This window comes from Chlorocebus sabaeus, chromosome 4 (genome assembly GCF_047675955.1).
Source record: "Chlorocebus sabaeus isolate Y175 chromosome 4, mChlSab1.0.hap1, whole genome shotgun sequence".
Lineage (NCBI taxonomy): Eukaryota > Metazoa > Chordata > Mammalia > Primates > Cercopithecidae > Chlorocebus > Chlorocebus sabaeus.
In genome coordinates, this window is record NC_132907.1 from 62,224,499 (window position 1) to 62,238,221 (window position 13,723).

Consider the following 13,723-nt stretch of genomic DNA (forward strand, 5'->3'; position numbering starts at 1 on the left):
GTGGGAGACCACGCCATTGCACTCCAGCCTGGGCGACAAGAGCAAATAATCCATCATAAAAAGAAAAAAAGAAAAGCCGGGCGTGGTGGCTCACGTCTATAATCTCAGCACTTTGGGAGGCTAAGGCGGGTGGATCTCCTGAGGTCAGGAGTTTGAGACCCCAGTCTGGCCGACATGGTGAAACCCCATCTCTACTAAAGATACAAAAATTAGCCGGACGTGGTGGCAGGCACCTGTAATCCCAGCTACTCAGGAGGCTGAGGCAGCAGAATGGCGTGAACCCAGGAAGCGGAGCTTGCAGTGAGCCAAGATCGTGCCACTGCACTCCAGCCTGGGTGACAGAGCAAGACTCTGTCTCAAAAAAAAAAAAAAAAGGCCAGGCCACGGTGGCTCACACCTGAAATCTCAACACTTTGGGAGGCTGAGGCGGGCAGATCACAAGGTCAAGAGTTTGAGACCAGCGTGACCAACATGGTGAAACCCCGTCTCTACTAAAGATACAAAAATTAGCCGGCTGTGGTGGCACACACCAGTAATCCCAGCTACTTGGAAGGCTGAGACGGGAGAAAGCTTGAACCCAGGAGATGGAGCTTGCAGTGAGCTGAGATCGCACCACTGCACTCCAGCCTGGGCGACAGGGCGAGACTCCATTAAAAAAAATTTTTTTGGCCGGGCGCGGTGGCTCAAGCCTGTAATCCCAGCACTTTGGGAGGCCGAGACGGGCGGATCACGAGGTCAGGAGATCAAGACCATCCTGGCTAACACGGTGAAACCCCGTCTCTACTAAAAAATACAAAAATCTAGCCGGGCGAGGTGGCGGGCGCCTGTAGTCCCAGCTACTCGGGAGGCTGAGGCAGGAGAATGGCGTAAACCTGGGAGGCGAAGCTTGCAGTGAGCTGAGATCCGGCCACTGCACTCCAGCCTGGGCGACAGAGCAAGACTCTGCCTCAAAAAAAAAAAAAAAATTTTTTTAAATGTACATGGTTCTGATACAAATTGTGGATCATGCTTTAATAAATGCTGTATAGCAATGACCATAATGTACTCTACAGTGCAAAACTAAACTATATTTTAAATTTAGTATTAAGGGTATTTTGTTATCAGCCAAATCGTGTATATGTAGTTATCAATATGTTAATTGGAACATTAAGCAAATTGTAATATCCCCATTCCCTAAGGAATTTTATTGATTACCTGTAGTCTAGGTAATTTTAGTCTTCCCTTATCTTGCTTAGTGTAATAATGTTGGGTGTAAAATAAAATCTGGACATATGAAACAGTTATATTACTAATTAAAGTCTGAATTTTTTTTTTTTTTTTTTTTTTTTTTTTTTGAGAGTTTTGCTGTGTCCCCCAAGCTGGAGTGCAGTGGTGCAATCATGGCTCACTGCAACCTCCACCTCCCAGGTTCAAGCCATTCTCCTGCTTCAGCCTCCCAAGTAGCTGGAGTTACAGGCAGGTGCCACCACGCCTGGCTGATTTTTGTATTTTTAGTAGAGACAGGGTTTCACCATGTTGTCCAGGCTGGTCTCCCCCTCCTGACCTCAAGTGATCTGCCAGCCTTGGCCTCCCAAAGTGCTGGGATTACAGGTGTGAACCACGGTGCCTGGCCTGAAACATATTTTTTATCATTAATTAAGCTGATTCTATGTTAAATACAAAGCTAATATATTCACCTCATTCTAATATAATCCCAAGTGAGACATGCTACTTAATATTAAAGAAATTGGGTCTTTAGTTTGGAAAGGACTATCCAGTTTAGCAACAAACCTAATGTGAAAGCCTTTTTCTAAAAAAAGGAAGCAACCTATTGAATAAAAGTATGAAAAGGTGATTAAATTGATTGTAGGAACTGATTACTCTAAAAATACATGAAGATTAAGAGTTCAGGCTGAGTACACTGGCTCATGCCTGTAATCTCAACACTTCGGGAGGCCCAGCCAGGCAGATCACCTGAGGTCAGGAGTTCGAGAACAGCCTGGCCACCATGACAAAACCCTGTGTCTACTAAAAATACAAAAATTAGCCAGCGTGGTGGTGCATGCCTGTAGGCCCAGCTACTTGGGATGCTGAGGGAAGAGAATCTCTTTAACCAAGGGAGTGGAGGTTGCAGTGAGCCAAGATCATGCCACTGCACTCCAGCCTGGGCAACAGAGCAAGACTCCATCTCAAAAAAAGAAAAATAAAAATGAGAAAACTTGATGACACAGGGCTTGTGTTTCTACATGGTAACAATTAGCTAAAGCTGAGAGTAGGAGCCACTCCCTTTAGAAGATAAATTTTAGACAAAACCTGTTCTGAACAGTTTACCACAGCCTCCATCATTTCCTATTTGTCTACCAGACTAACCCTGTTGGCATTTGATTTTATTATATCTCAGACCCCAGACATTTTACCTATGTGTTCTTCCAATTTAAACATGGAACCATATCTGTTAAGCTTGGGAACAATCTCTAGTTATTTTCAGTTCTAAATTTTTAAATTCTGTAATCAGGTATTTCCTATACATTAGGATATTTAATGCTCCTCCACTTAATGTAACAGTCAGCCACAGAGAAACACTTGATGCACTTTCTTCACTGATTTTTTTCAAAAGAAATATCAGGAAGAAGGCCTGAAATTTAAGCAAGCTACAACCTTAAGGAAATCCATCCTTTCATTGGAGAGACCAAATCCATTTACCTTTTGAAAATCTCAGTCACATTGGAGTAGCCTGCCTTTCATCTTGTCTGCTCTCTGGACTAAGAGAAAGAGGTAGAAGAAAGGGCACTGGGAGTTGAAGAAAAAGAAAACATGGATGAACTAAAAGGAAAATAAGATGTTTCTAGATGACAAAATTTTTATTGTATTGTTACTGAAAAGGGGTCCCAATTTCTTGAATCTCACGAAAGAAAGAATTTGGGGCAAGTCCATAGAGTAAGGTAAAAACAAGTTTATTAGGAAAGTAAAGGAATAAAGAATGGCTACTCCATAGGCAGAGCAGCAACCTGGGCTGTTCAACTGCTTATATTTATTGTTACTTCTTGATTATATGCTAAACAAAGGGTGGATTATTCATGAGTCTTTGGGAAAGGGGTGAGCAATTCCTGGAACTGAGGGTTTCTTCCCTTTTTAGACCATGTAGTGTAACTTCCTGACATTGCCATGGCATTTGTAAACTGTCATGGTGCTGGTAGGAGTGCCTTTTAGCATGCTAATGCATTATAATTGACGTATAATGAGCAGTGAGGATGACCAAAGGTCACTTTCATCACCATCTTGGTTTTGGTAGGATTTGGCCAGCTTCTTTACTGCATGCTGTTTTATCAGCAAGGTCTTTGTTACCTGTATCTTGTGCCAACCTCCTGTCTCTTCCTGTGACTACAAATACCTAACCTCCTGAAAATGTAGGCCCATAGGTCTCAGCCTTATTTTACCCAGCTTCTATTCAAGATGGAGTTGCTCTAGTTTGAATGCCTCTGACATATTTCCCCTCTCCCTTTTAAAGAAAACCCTTCATCCTGAGTTCTAGAGGGACAAAGCTCCATCTTCTGTAACTTCTTCAGGGTGAATAAGGGCAATGATATTCCTGCCTAACAAATTAGGATCTCTTGTATTTGTGGTAGAGAGGCACTCAGTCAGAAAGCATCAGTGTGGTGAGGGCCATTCATAAATTTGAGTTCCAACAAAAGGTGATATCTAGAAGATTAATAAGTGTTCAATTTAAGAAACCATTCAGTAAGCTTATCCTGCATTCCTACACAAAGAATACAATAGCAATATATTCCACAACAGTAAAGCAAAATAAGTAAAATTATCCCAAGTAAACTAAATAGAAGGCTTTCCATGAACTGGGCAACTGTTGGAACCAAGCTGATACAGGGTCGCCAACTGATTCCAATATGTGCCTAGAATTGGAATACTTATCCAGACTTTTTTACGGTAGCCATCCATCTCTCTTGTTTCTTCTAAGCTGTAGCCAAAGATCACTGGTTGGTTCACAGGAATAAGCAGTCGGTCTAAATTGCAGAAAAATAAAAACTTAAAAACTACTAGAATCTAATCACAGGTGTACCATAGTTCTTGAAACATAATTTTTTCACTTTCCAGTCTCCCATTTTTACTAAAGACAAATCATACTAAGACGGGTTTGCTTGAAAAAATAAGCTTTTTTTGAAAAGATAAATCAGGTAGAGAGAAAACAAATATACTCCAAATTTTGTTCACGGGAATATACTTTACTCAATTGTTAAAAGCTGTAAATAGTTCAAAAGAAAAGTTGCCTTGACTCTGGAAAAATAAAACAAAGGGTTAGCAACATTTTAAGCAAAAAGTAAAAAAAAAAAAAAGATTACTTCCGACTTCTATTAGTTCAGTACATGTAGTTAACTCCTGTTGATACTCATGAACATTTCAACTCTCCATGAGAGTCCTATTTTTCCTCTATTCTAATGTCACAATCTTCAAAGTTGTCAGAAACCTGCATTCAACTTTTTGAAGAGGATTAAAACAAAACAACAATAGTCTGTGGATGACAAAAACTCTTAGAACAGTCATAATTTAAGCCACAGTGGATTAGGAATTTTGGTTACCTCTGTGGCACACAATAATTTTACATAACAATTATGATTATTAATAACATACACTAAGTCATATCAGAATTTTAGGAGTTTCCCATAATTTGGGAACGCATACCAATAATGTATTTATACAAATATAGTTCAAAGAAAGCTACCATTTCATATTTGGCAATGCTTCCTATTTTTATACCAAATAAGTCAGTTTCACCTTTGCATTAATGTACTGTTAATGTTAAGCCCAATTCTATTTTTTTTTTTTTTTTTTTTGAGATGGAGTCTTGCTCTGTTCCCCAGGCTGGAGTGCTGGAGTGGAGTGATGTGATCTCGGCTCACTGCAAGCTCTGCCTCCCGGGTTCACACCATTCTCCTGCCTCAGCCTCCCGAGTAGCTGGGACTACAGGGGCCCGCCACTATGCCCGGCTAATTTTTTTTATTTTTTAGTAGAGACGGCGTTTCACCATGTTAGCCAGGATGGTCTCGATCTCCTGACCTCGTGATCCACCCACCTGGGCCTCCCAGAGGGCTGGGATTACAGGCATGAGCCACCGTGCCCAGCCAGGCCCAATTCTTAATAAAACCTTGGCTGGGCACGGTGGCTCATGCATGTAATCCCAGCACTTTGGGAGGGATCCTGGCTAACATGGTGAAACCCCATCTCCACTAAAAATACAAAAAATTAGCCGGGCATGGTGGCGGATGCCTGTAGTCCCGGCTACTCAGGAGGCTGAGGCAGGAGAATGACGTGAACCCAGGAGGCAGAGCTTGCAGTGAGCGGAGATCACACCACTGCACTTCAGCCTGGGCCTGGGTGACAAAGCAAGACTCCATCTAAAAAAATATGTGTATGTATATATATACATATACACACACACACACACATATATATATTTTTTTACCAAAACCACATTTCACTATTCTTACACACCTTGCATGTAAAACTGTTTTTACTTCCCGAAAATTACTTAAGTCATGTGAACCAAAAGACATAACACTTTTTACTTTTCTGACAAAATATTTTAATTCTGCTCTCATTTTACAAGCCAATTAATCAGAGCTCTTTCATATATAAACATCACACACAACACATATAAATAAGCAGATAGAAGAAGACCCAGTAGTTGTAAGATTTTTGATTTGCAAGTTTCTTTTTTTCCTTTTTTTTTTTTTTTTTTTTTTTTTTGAGACAGAGTCTTGCTCTGTCACCAGGCTGGAATGCAATGGCACAATCTTGGCTCACTGCAGCCTCCACCTCCCAGGTTCAAGCGATTCTCCTGCCTCAGCCTCTCAAGTAGCTGGGATTACAGGCACACGCCAACACGCCCGGCTAATTCTTGTATTTTTAGTAGAGATGGGTTTCACCATGTTGGCCAGGATGGTCTTGATCATTTGACCTCATGATCTGACCACCTTGGTCACCCAAAGTGCTGGGATTACAGGTGTGAGCCACTGTGCTCGACCTTTTTTTTTGAGACAGAGTCTCACTCTGTTCCCAGGCTGGAGTGCAGTGGCACCATCTCAGCTCACTGCAACCTTTACCTCCCAACTTCAAGCGATTCTCATGCCCCAGCCTCCTGAGTAGCTGGAATTACAGGTACGCGCCACCATGCCTGGCTAATTTTTTTTTTTTTCTTTGATACAGAGTTCTGCTCTGTTGCCAGGCTGGAGAGCAGTAGTGCAATCTCAGCTCACTGCAACCTCCACCTCCCGGGTTCAAGCAATTCTCCAGCCTTAGCCTCCCAAGCATCTAGGACTACAGGCATGTGCCACTACTCCCAGCTAATTTTTGTATTTTTAGTAGAGACATGGTTTCATCATGTTGGCCAGGCTGGTCTCAATCTCCTGACCTCATGATCTGCCTGCCTCAGCCTGCCAAAGTGCTGGGATTACAGGCATGAGCCACTGCGCCTGGCCAATTTTTTGTATTCTTAGTAGAGACAAGGTTTCATCATGTTGGCCAGGCTGGTCTCAAACTCCTGGCCTTAAATGATCTACCTGCCTTGGCCTCCCAAAGTGCTAGGATTACTGGTATAAGCCACCTCACCCAGCCTCATTTGCCAGTTTCTTAATTGGATTATGGGCTTCAGGGTAGAGCCCTTGGAGGGGAAGTCCAGGAAAGCATACAGTTTCTATGACATGCACAGCTGGAAGACAAAAGCATATCCCCAAAATGAAGGGTCCCATTTTTATACTGAATCCTGGATCCCCAAAAGAGAAACGCAACAGAACAAGACAGTGCAAAGATTTTAGCATGCATTTCTTTGAGTCTCACTCTGTCGCCCAGGCTGGATTGCAGTAGCATGACTTCAGCTCACTGCAACCTCCACCTCCCAGGTTCAAGCAATTCTCATGCCTTAGTAACTGAGATTACAGGCATGCACCACCATGCCTGGCTAATTTTTGTATTTTTAGTAGAGATGGCATTTTACCGTGTTGGCCAGGCTGGTCTCCAACTCTTGACCTCAAGCAATCTGCCTGTCTAGGCTTCCCAAAGTGCTACAGTTAGCAGGTGTGAGCCACCACACTTGGCAACTTACATTTCATTGCAAAACAATCCAAAGCCAATTAGCCCATTCCCCATGGGAGTCTTATCTCTCAGTGTTGGGGTTGGGATATTGCCCTACCTTCCAGATGGCCAAGAGCATGCTTCTCTAATCCAAATGTACAAAGAGCTGAGTATCCTCCCATAACTGCCATTAGCCATTCCCAAAGTAAATGTCCTACCTAGCTATTACACAGCAAAGCACTCTCATAAAATAATTTCTGATACCCCCAAAAATAAAAAACGACAGATAATACAATGCAAAGCAGAATAGAGCCTTAGATTTTGAAAAGGATCTATTCACTTCTAATTCCTGCGATCTCATGAGGAAAACAGATGTTTTTCCCAAAGCAGGGTCCGTAGTGCCTCCTCTGTTTTTCCCAAGGAGTCCCAGACTGTTACAGCTTGAATAAGCTGACTTTTATCTATAGAGCTCTTTAAAAAAAAAGAGAGAGAGAGAGAGAGAAAAAGTCATTTTAAATATCTTACTGCCCGAATTTAGCCAGACCAACCTGCCAATATTTCTGGCTTTTGAATTTTACCAAAAGTAACCTCACAGGTTACAACATTGGGCAGTTTCCATTACTCTTTCCAGAAGGGGCTTAGAGCAATCAATTTTGAGCTTGCAATGGCTTTTAACTGCTCAAGATAATTTTTGGAGCTTACTATGACATGAATTCCAAATTTGTGGTCCACTGAATGGCAGAGACCAAAAGAAAGTACTGCCACGTGGTTACAAACTCAAGCCACTCAGAGTGGCGTGGAATGATCCTCTGACCAGGAATTTCAACATGTGGTCTCTGGGTAAGATCAAAGAGTGGACAGTTGCCCTGAGTAATAGAAAAAAATAGAGAAAGGGAAAAAAGCATTTCCTGCAGCAGGGTGGGGAAGGCAAGGTCAGAGAAACACCCACCCACTGCAGCAACACTGAATCAAAAGTCAGGCAGCCACTTGTCACTAGTAAAGAGATCTTCTCTAGCATCCCATTAGCTCTCAAGTTTCCGTCTTTGAGAAGAAAAAGGTTCTCTATGTCCCGTGATCCTGAACATGCCTAGTCCCATCACCCATAGGTGTCACTTCGCTTTTTTGTCTATAAATCTTCCACCACTTGGCTGTGCTGGAGTCTCTCTGAATCTGCTGTGATTCTGCCTGATGGGTTATTTAAACATTTATAAAGAGATTTCCTTCAATCGTCATTTTCAATACATGTTTTCTGGTTATGTAAAAGCTTTCCCATACAAGAGGACTGATCTTATAACACTAAATTATTATGCCACAGTATATTTTCACCAGGTAAAGAAAACTTTTTATGGTTCACTGAGGACAATCAACTCCTTCACAATCTAGAACCGAAAGATTGGTTCTTCTGAGAATATCAAAGAAAGACCCTCCTTGCCATTGAGGACTAAGCTCTGATTTTTTTTATCTTGCCCAAATTCTTATCCAAGGGATCTGAGGAGTCATGCCCTACAAACCATAAATTCTCATCAGATGGGTTTTATTTAACCCTATATATCGTGACTAACTTTCCAACCTGACTCTGGCATTACAAGACAAACAAGAAAATCAAAATATTGTACCCCAAAACATGTTTATTTGCTATATCTTGAAATGGCCCTGAAAATCTGTCCTTTGTGGGGAAAATTTGCATCTGTAAAGAATCACTATTAATATAGCTAAACTTTTTTCTTCCAGGCCCTCCCAATCCTAAAGAGATTAACTGAAAGTCTAGCACCTTTTAAAGATCTGAATAGGAAACACTTGTCATCTATTGTCTCTAAGGGCAGCCACTATAAGACTTCAAAAGAGCCGGGCGCGGTGGCTCAAGCCTGTAATCCCAGCACTTTGGGAGGCTGAGACGGGCGGATCACGAGGTCAGGAGATCGAGACTATCCTGGCTAATACGGTGAAACCCCGTCTCTACTAAAAAATACCAAAAAACTAGCCGGGCAAGGTGGCGGGCGCCTGTAGTCCCAGCTACTCGGGAGGCTGAGGCAGGAGAATGGCGTAAACCCGGGAGGCGGAGCTTGCAGTGAGCTGAGATCCGGCCACTGCACTCCAGCCTGGGCGACAGAGCGAGACTCCGTCTCAAAAAAAAAAAAAAAAAAAAAAAAAAAGACTTCAAAAGAACCTTGGTCTTCACAATCTTTTATCTTAACCTGAACATTTCTTTTCTATTGATCCTAGGTCTTTAGACAAACTCAACCAATTGTTAACCAGAAAATGTTTAAATTTACCTATAGCCTGGAAGCCCCCTGCTTTGAGTTGTCCCACCTTTCTGGATCAAACCAATGTATTTCTTAAATGTATTTAATTGATGTCTCATGCCTCCCTAAAATGTATGAAACCAAGCTGCTCCCCGACCACCTTGGGCACATGTTCTCAGGACCATTATTTGGCTCAGAATAAATCTTTTCAAATATTTTACAGAGTTAGACTCTTCATTGACACCATCTACACTGCAACAAAACTTCAAGACCTTGAACTTTGAGTTTATAATCTCACAACTGAGAAGAGTTCCTCCACACTCTCAGAACTGTACACTCATTAGAACCCTGAAGGTAAAACTAACCAGGGAAATTTCTCCCCAGAAAAAGATGAAATCCTTGATGTAAACAACTTTTCCCAAGATCACAGATCAAGACTTCTACTATCATGAGACTCTTATCTTTGAATACTTTTTCCTTGTTTATGCCTCTGTGAAGAATAGAAATGAAAAGGGGGTCTGTTGTGCACACTTACAGGATATACATTTATTTGTAAATGATTTTACAGCCAGCCTTATACACAGATAACCTTATACCTTGGTAGATAAAAGATAAAGACCCAAGGTAGGTGAAAAACTTTAATGGTACATATGTTTGCCTCATTATCAGTCAGAAACAGAACATTGATTCACTCCTGTTAATCCATATCATGGGTTAAAGATAACATTGCCAAGAGGCCTTCACTCGTCTAAAAATACAACATTTGTTAGGTTCTTTTTCCATGGTTTGGAATAAAAGAAACAATGATTAGAAATCTATCCCTTATGATAGGCTCTATAACGAGTTCTACTGTAAAGAGTATAGTTACCCAACAGAGTTTAAACTCTTGTAAAAGTTATACTAAATTGTAGAACTGACTAAACAGGAAAGTATCTGTATGGCTACTGGCACTTGTGGACTATACAGAAATACATTAAATGTAAATTATCCAAATTCAATTGTAGGGAATTAATGAAAAGACCACTTAGATGAGTAGACTCTTCATGTAACTCATTCTTTGATCTATTTGATTTTAGCTGGTTTCATTTATAGAGACCCTGAATAAAGAACATACTCCAAACTTTTGGTATTATCCTCCCGGTAGTCATAATAATAGTCTCCCTGGTAGATTGTATTCTCTCAAAGGTTTTAAATGTTTACATACAGCCATCTCTAAAATGTCAAACCTCTTCAACTGGAATGACAAAAACTGAAAAAAGTGGCCATGAGGACACTGTAACCTATGAATGACAAACTGAGATCAGAAATGCAAAATGGTAGTAACTGAGAGTGACACTGAGGCCCTAAATTGTGGTCACACTCTCACCTAAGTGAGAACCTGACCAAAAAGGGGGAATTTTTAAACAAAATTATGGGAGGCCATTGTTTTGGACTGAACTCATATACTAGACCCCAAAGAGACCAAACTAAACAAAAATGGAGTCACTCATGCTAAATGTGACATAATCAAACTAAAATTTTAAGGAAACACATAAACACTAAACCAGAACACACCAGGTTTTGTTTTTCTTCTAAAAACAGGAATTTCCAACATAAGGAGGTACCCTCTACTCAGTCCTTGCTCCTACCTTTGCAAAATTCACTGTTCTCTTTCCCAGTGGTTTCAAAATAAAATAAATACATTTACGATGGTGATAGTGATATCAATGACTAAAGTTTTAGTCAATCTCTTAAAACTGAGAAAATGACCAAAAGGAAGGAATCATTAAAGCAAACTAAATATGACCTGAGAAGGACTCTGTACTTCTATATTTGAGTCCTTGCAGACGTACTGTTACCTAGCTTAATAGGTAGACAAGATTGAAAATCTAATTCAGGAGTATGAGTGCTTGTAACAATAGCTGAGTCTTGGCCAATTCCAGTGGCCACACTTCAACCCCTCATAGACTGCTGCATGTTCAAACTGTGTTCAAATAAGACAAACGCCAACCTGTAACCATTCCAGCTGCTGCTTTTTTTTTTTTTTTTTTAAGATAGAGTCTTGCTCTGTTGCCCAGGCTAGAGTGCAGTGGCACAATCTCTGCTCACTGCAAGCTCTGCCTCCCAGGTTCACACCGTTCTCCTGCCTCAGCCTCCTGAGTAGCTGGGACTACAGGTGCCCGCCACCATGACTGGCTAATTTTTTGTATATTTAGTAGAGATGGGGTTTCACCATGTTAGCCAGGATGGTCTCAATCTCCTGACCTTGTGATCCACCTGCCTTGGCCTCCCAAAGTGCTGGGATTACAGGATTACAGGCCTCCCAAAGTGCTGAGGCCCCGCGCCTGGCCCAGTCCAGCTGTTTCTGTACTTCACTTCCCATTCGTGTATGTCATTTCCCTTTTATTGTCTATAAATCTTTTTCCACCACTTGGCTGTGCTGGAGTCTCTCTGAATCTACTGTAATTCTGGGAGCTGCCCAATTTGCAAATTGTTTTTTGCTCAATTAAACTCTTTTAAATTTAATTCCGCTGAAGTTTTTCTTTTAACAGTGTACAGAATTATACATTCCTATATATTTACTGAAGCATTATTGGCAAGTGTGCAGCATTAACAACAATTGAAATTGTCCCATAAGGACTTTAATGAAATACAGCACAACCATCTAAATTAATATATAGACCAGTAAGTCAAAAGGGGAGTGCTGGCTGGGTATGGTGGCTCACACTTGTAATCCCAGCACTTTGGGAGACTAAGGGAGGATCACTTGAGCCCAGGAGTTCGAGACCAGCCTGGGGACACAGTGAGATGTCATCTCTGCAAAAAATTTTAAAAGTTATCTGGGCATGGTGGTATGAACGTGTAGTCCTAATTACTGGGGGACTGAGGTGTGAGGATCCCTTGAGCCTGAGAGGTCGGGGCTGCAGTGAGTCATGATTGTACCACTGCACTCCAGCCTGGGTGACAGAGTGAGGCCCTGTGTATATGTTAATTAATTAATTAAAGTGTCTCATTTTTAAATATCACTCCTTTTTCAACCCCTGTTACTCATGAGAGGTGTCAACTCCTCAGGAACATGAGGTCAGGAAAAGACAAAATAACCATGTAGGAGAAAAACACATGAAGAAATCTACTTTATAATGTTTGATGAAAAAAAATGAGGTCATAAAACCAGGTATAGGCTGGGCGCGGTGGCTCATGCCTGTAATCCCAATACTTAGAGAGGTCAAAGTGGGTGTATTGCTTGAGATCAGGAGTTTAAGATCAGCCTGGCCAACATGGCAAAACCCTGTCTCTATTAAAAATAAAAAAATTAGCCGGGTGTGGTGGCGTATACCTGTAATTCCAGCTACTCAGGAGGCTGAGGCAGGAGAATTGCTTGAACCTGGGAGGCAGAGGTTTCAGTGAGCCAAGCTCACACCACTGCACGCCAGCCTGGGCAACAGAGCCAGACTCCATCTCAAAACAAACAAACAAGCAGGTGTAAATCATTATTCTTTTTTGTTTGAATAGATATGAATATACATATAGACCATTTTTCCCCAAAATGTTCTCGTGGTTACCTTGTGTAGTATGATTATGGCTTGTTTTGTTTGGGGTTTTGATTTCTATTTGATTAAAATTGCTAATTTCTAGTTTCTAGTATTTCTGTAATTATTTTTCCTACTTAATAGTGAATTAATTACTTCATAATTCTTAAATAATGACAACTTAATAATTCTCTTTTTTTTTTAAGCTGTAAGCTTGGCATGGTAGTGCATTCCTATAAGGCCCATCCACTCAGAAGGCTTAGGCAGGAGGATGGCTTGAGGCCAGGAGTTCAAGACCAGCCTGGGCAACATAGTGAGACATTGTCTCAAAATAAAATATAAAATAAAATTTAAATTTAAAAGGCGTAAAAAATATCCTAAGGACAAATTGCAAATTTTTTAGCGTGGTATTCAAAGCCCCATCAACTGTGGCTCTAACCTGTCCCTCTCGTCTTGTCTTTGACTTCTCCCCGTGTTATAACCAACAGTAATCTCCCGAGCAAAGTCCGTGCTCTCACCTCCCCATATATATGCATGTCCTGCTTTCTCTCCGAGTTCAGCCTCACAGACCTTTGTGAGATGCTTCTTCTCTGACCGAGTGTGACAGGGTCTTTCCTTTGGGATGGGGAAAGGTGTTGTCCTGGTGACATGAAGAGACCAGTAAAAAAGTAGAACAGAGCTTTCTAAAAATGAATGGATTACTTCTCTGCCCTTATGTGGTTCCAAACTGAGTTTCTCTCGTTATTTTGTTTTCAGTTGATGTCATCTCATGTGAGGTGAGAAAATAAATGGACTCCCCACCGCCCTGCCCCCTTTCTGGGCTCCTAGTTCAGCTAAGCCATAAAACTTCTTTTCAGACAACTTAAACGTGTGTAAGACATTTGCAGCATCTGAGGTTGCCTTGTTTGG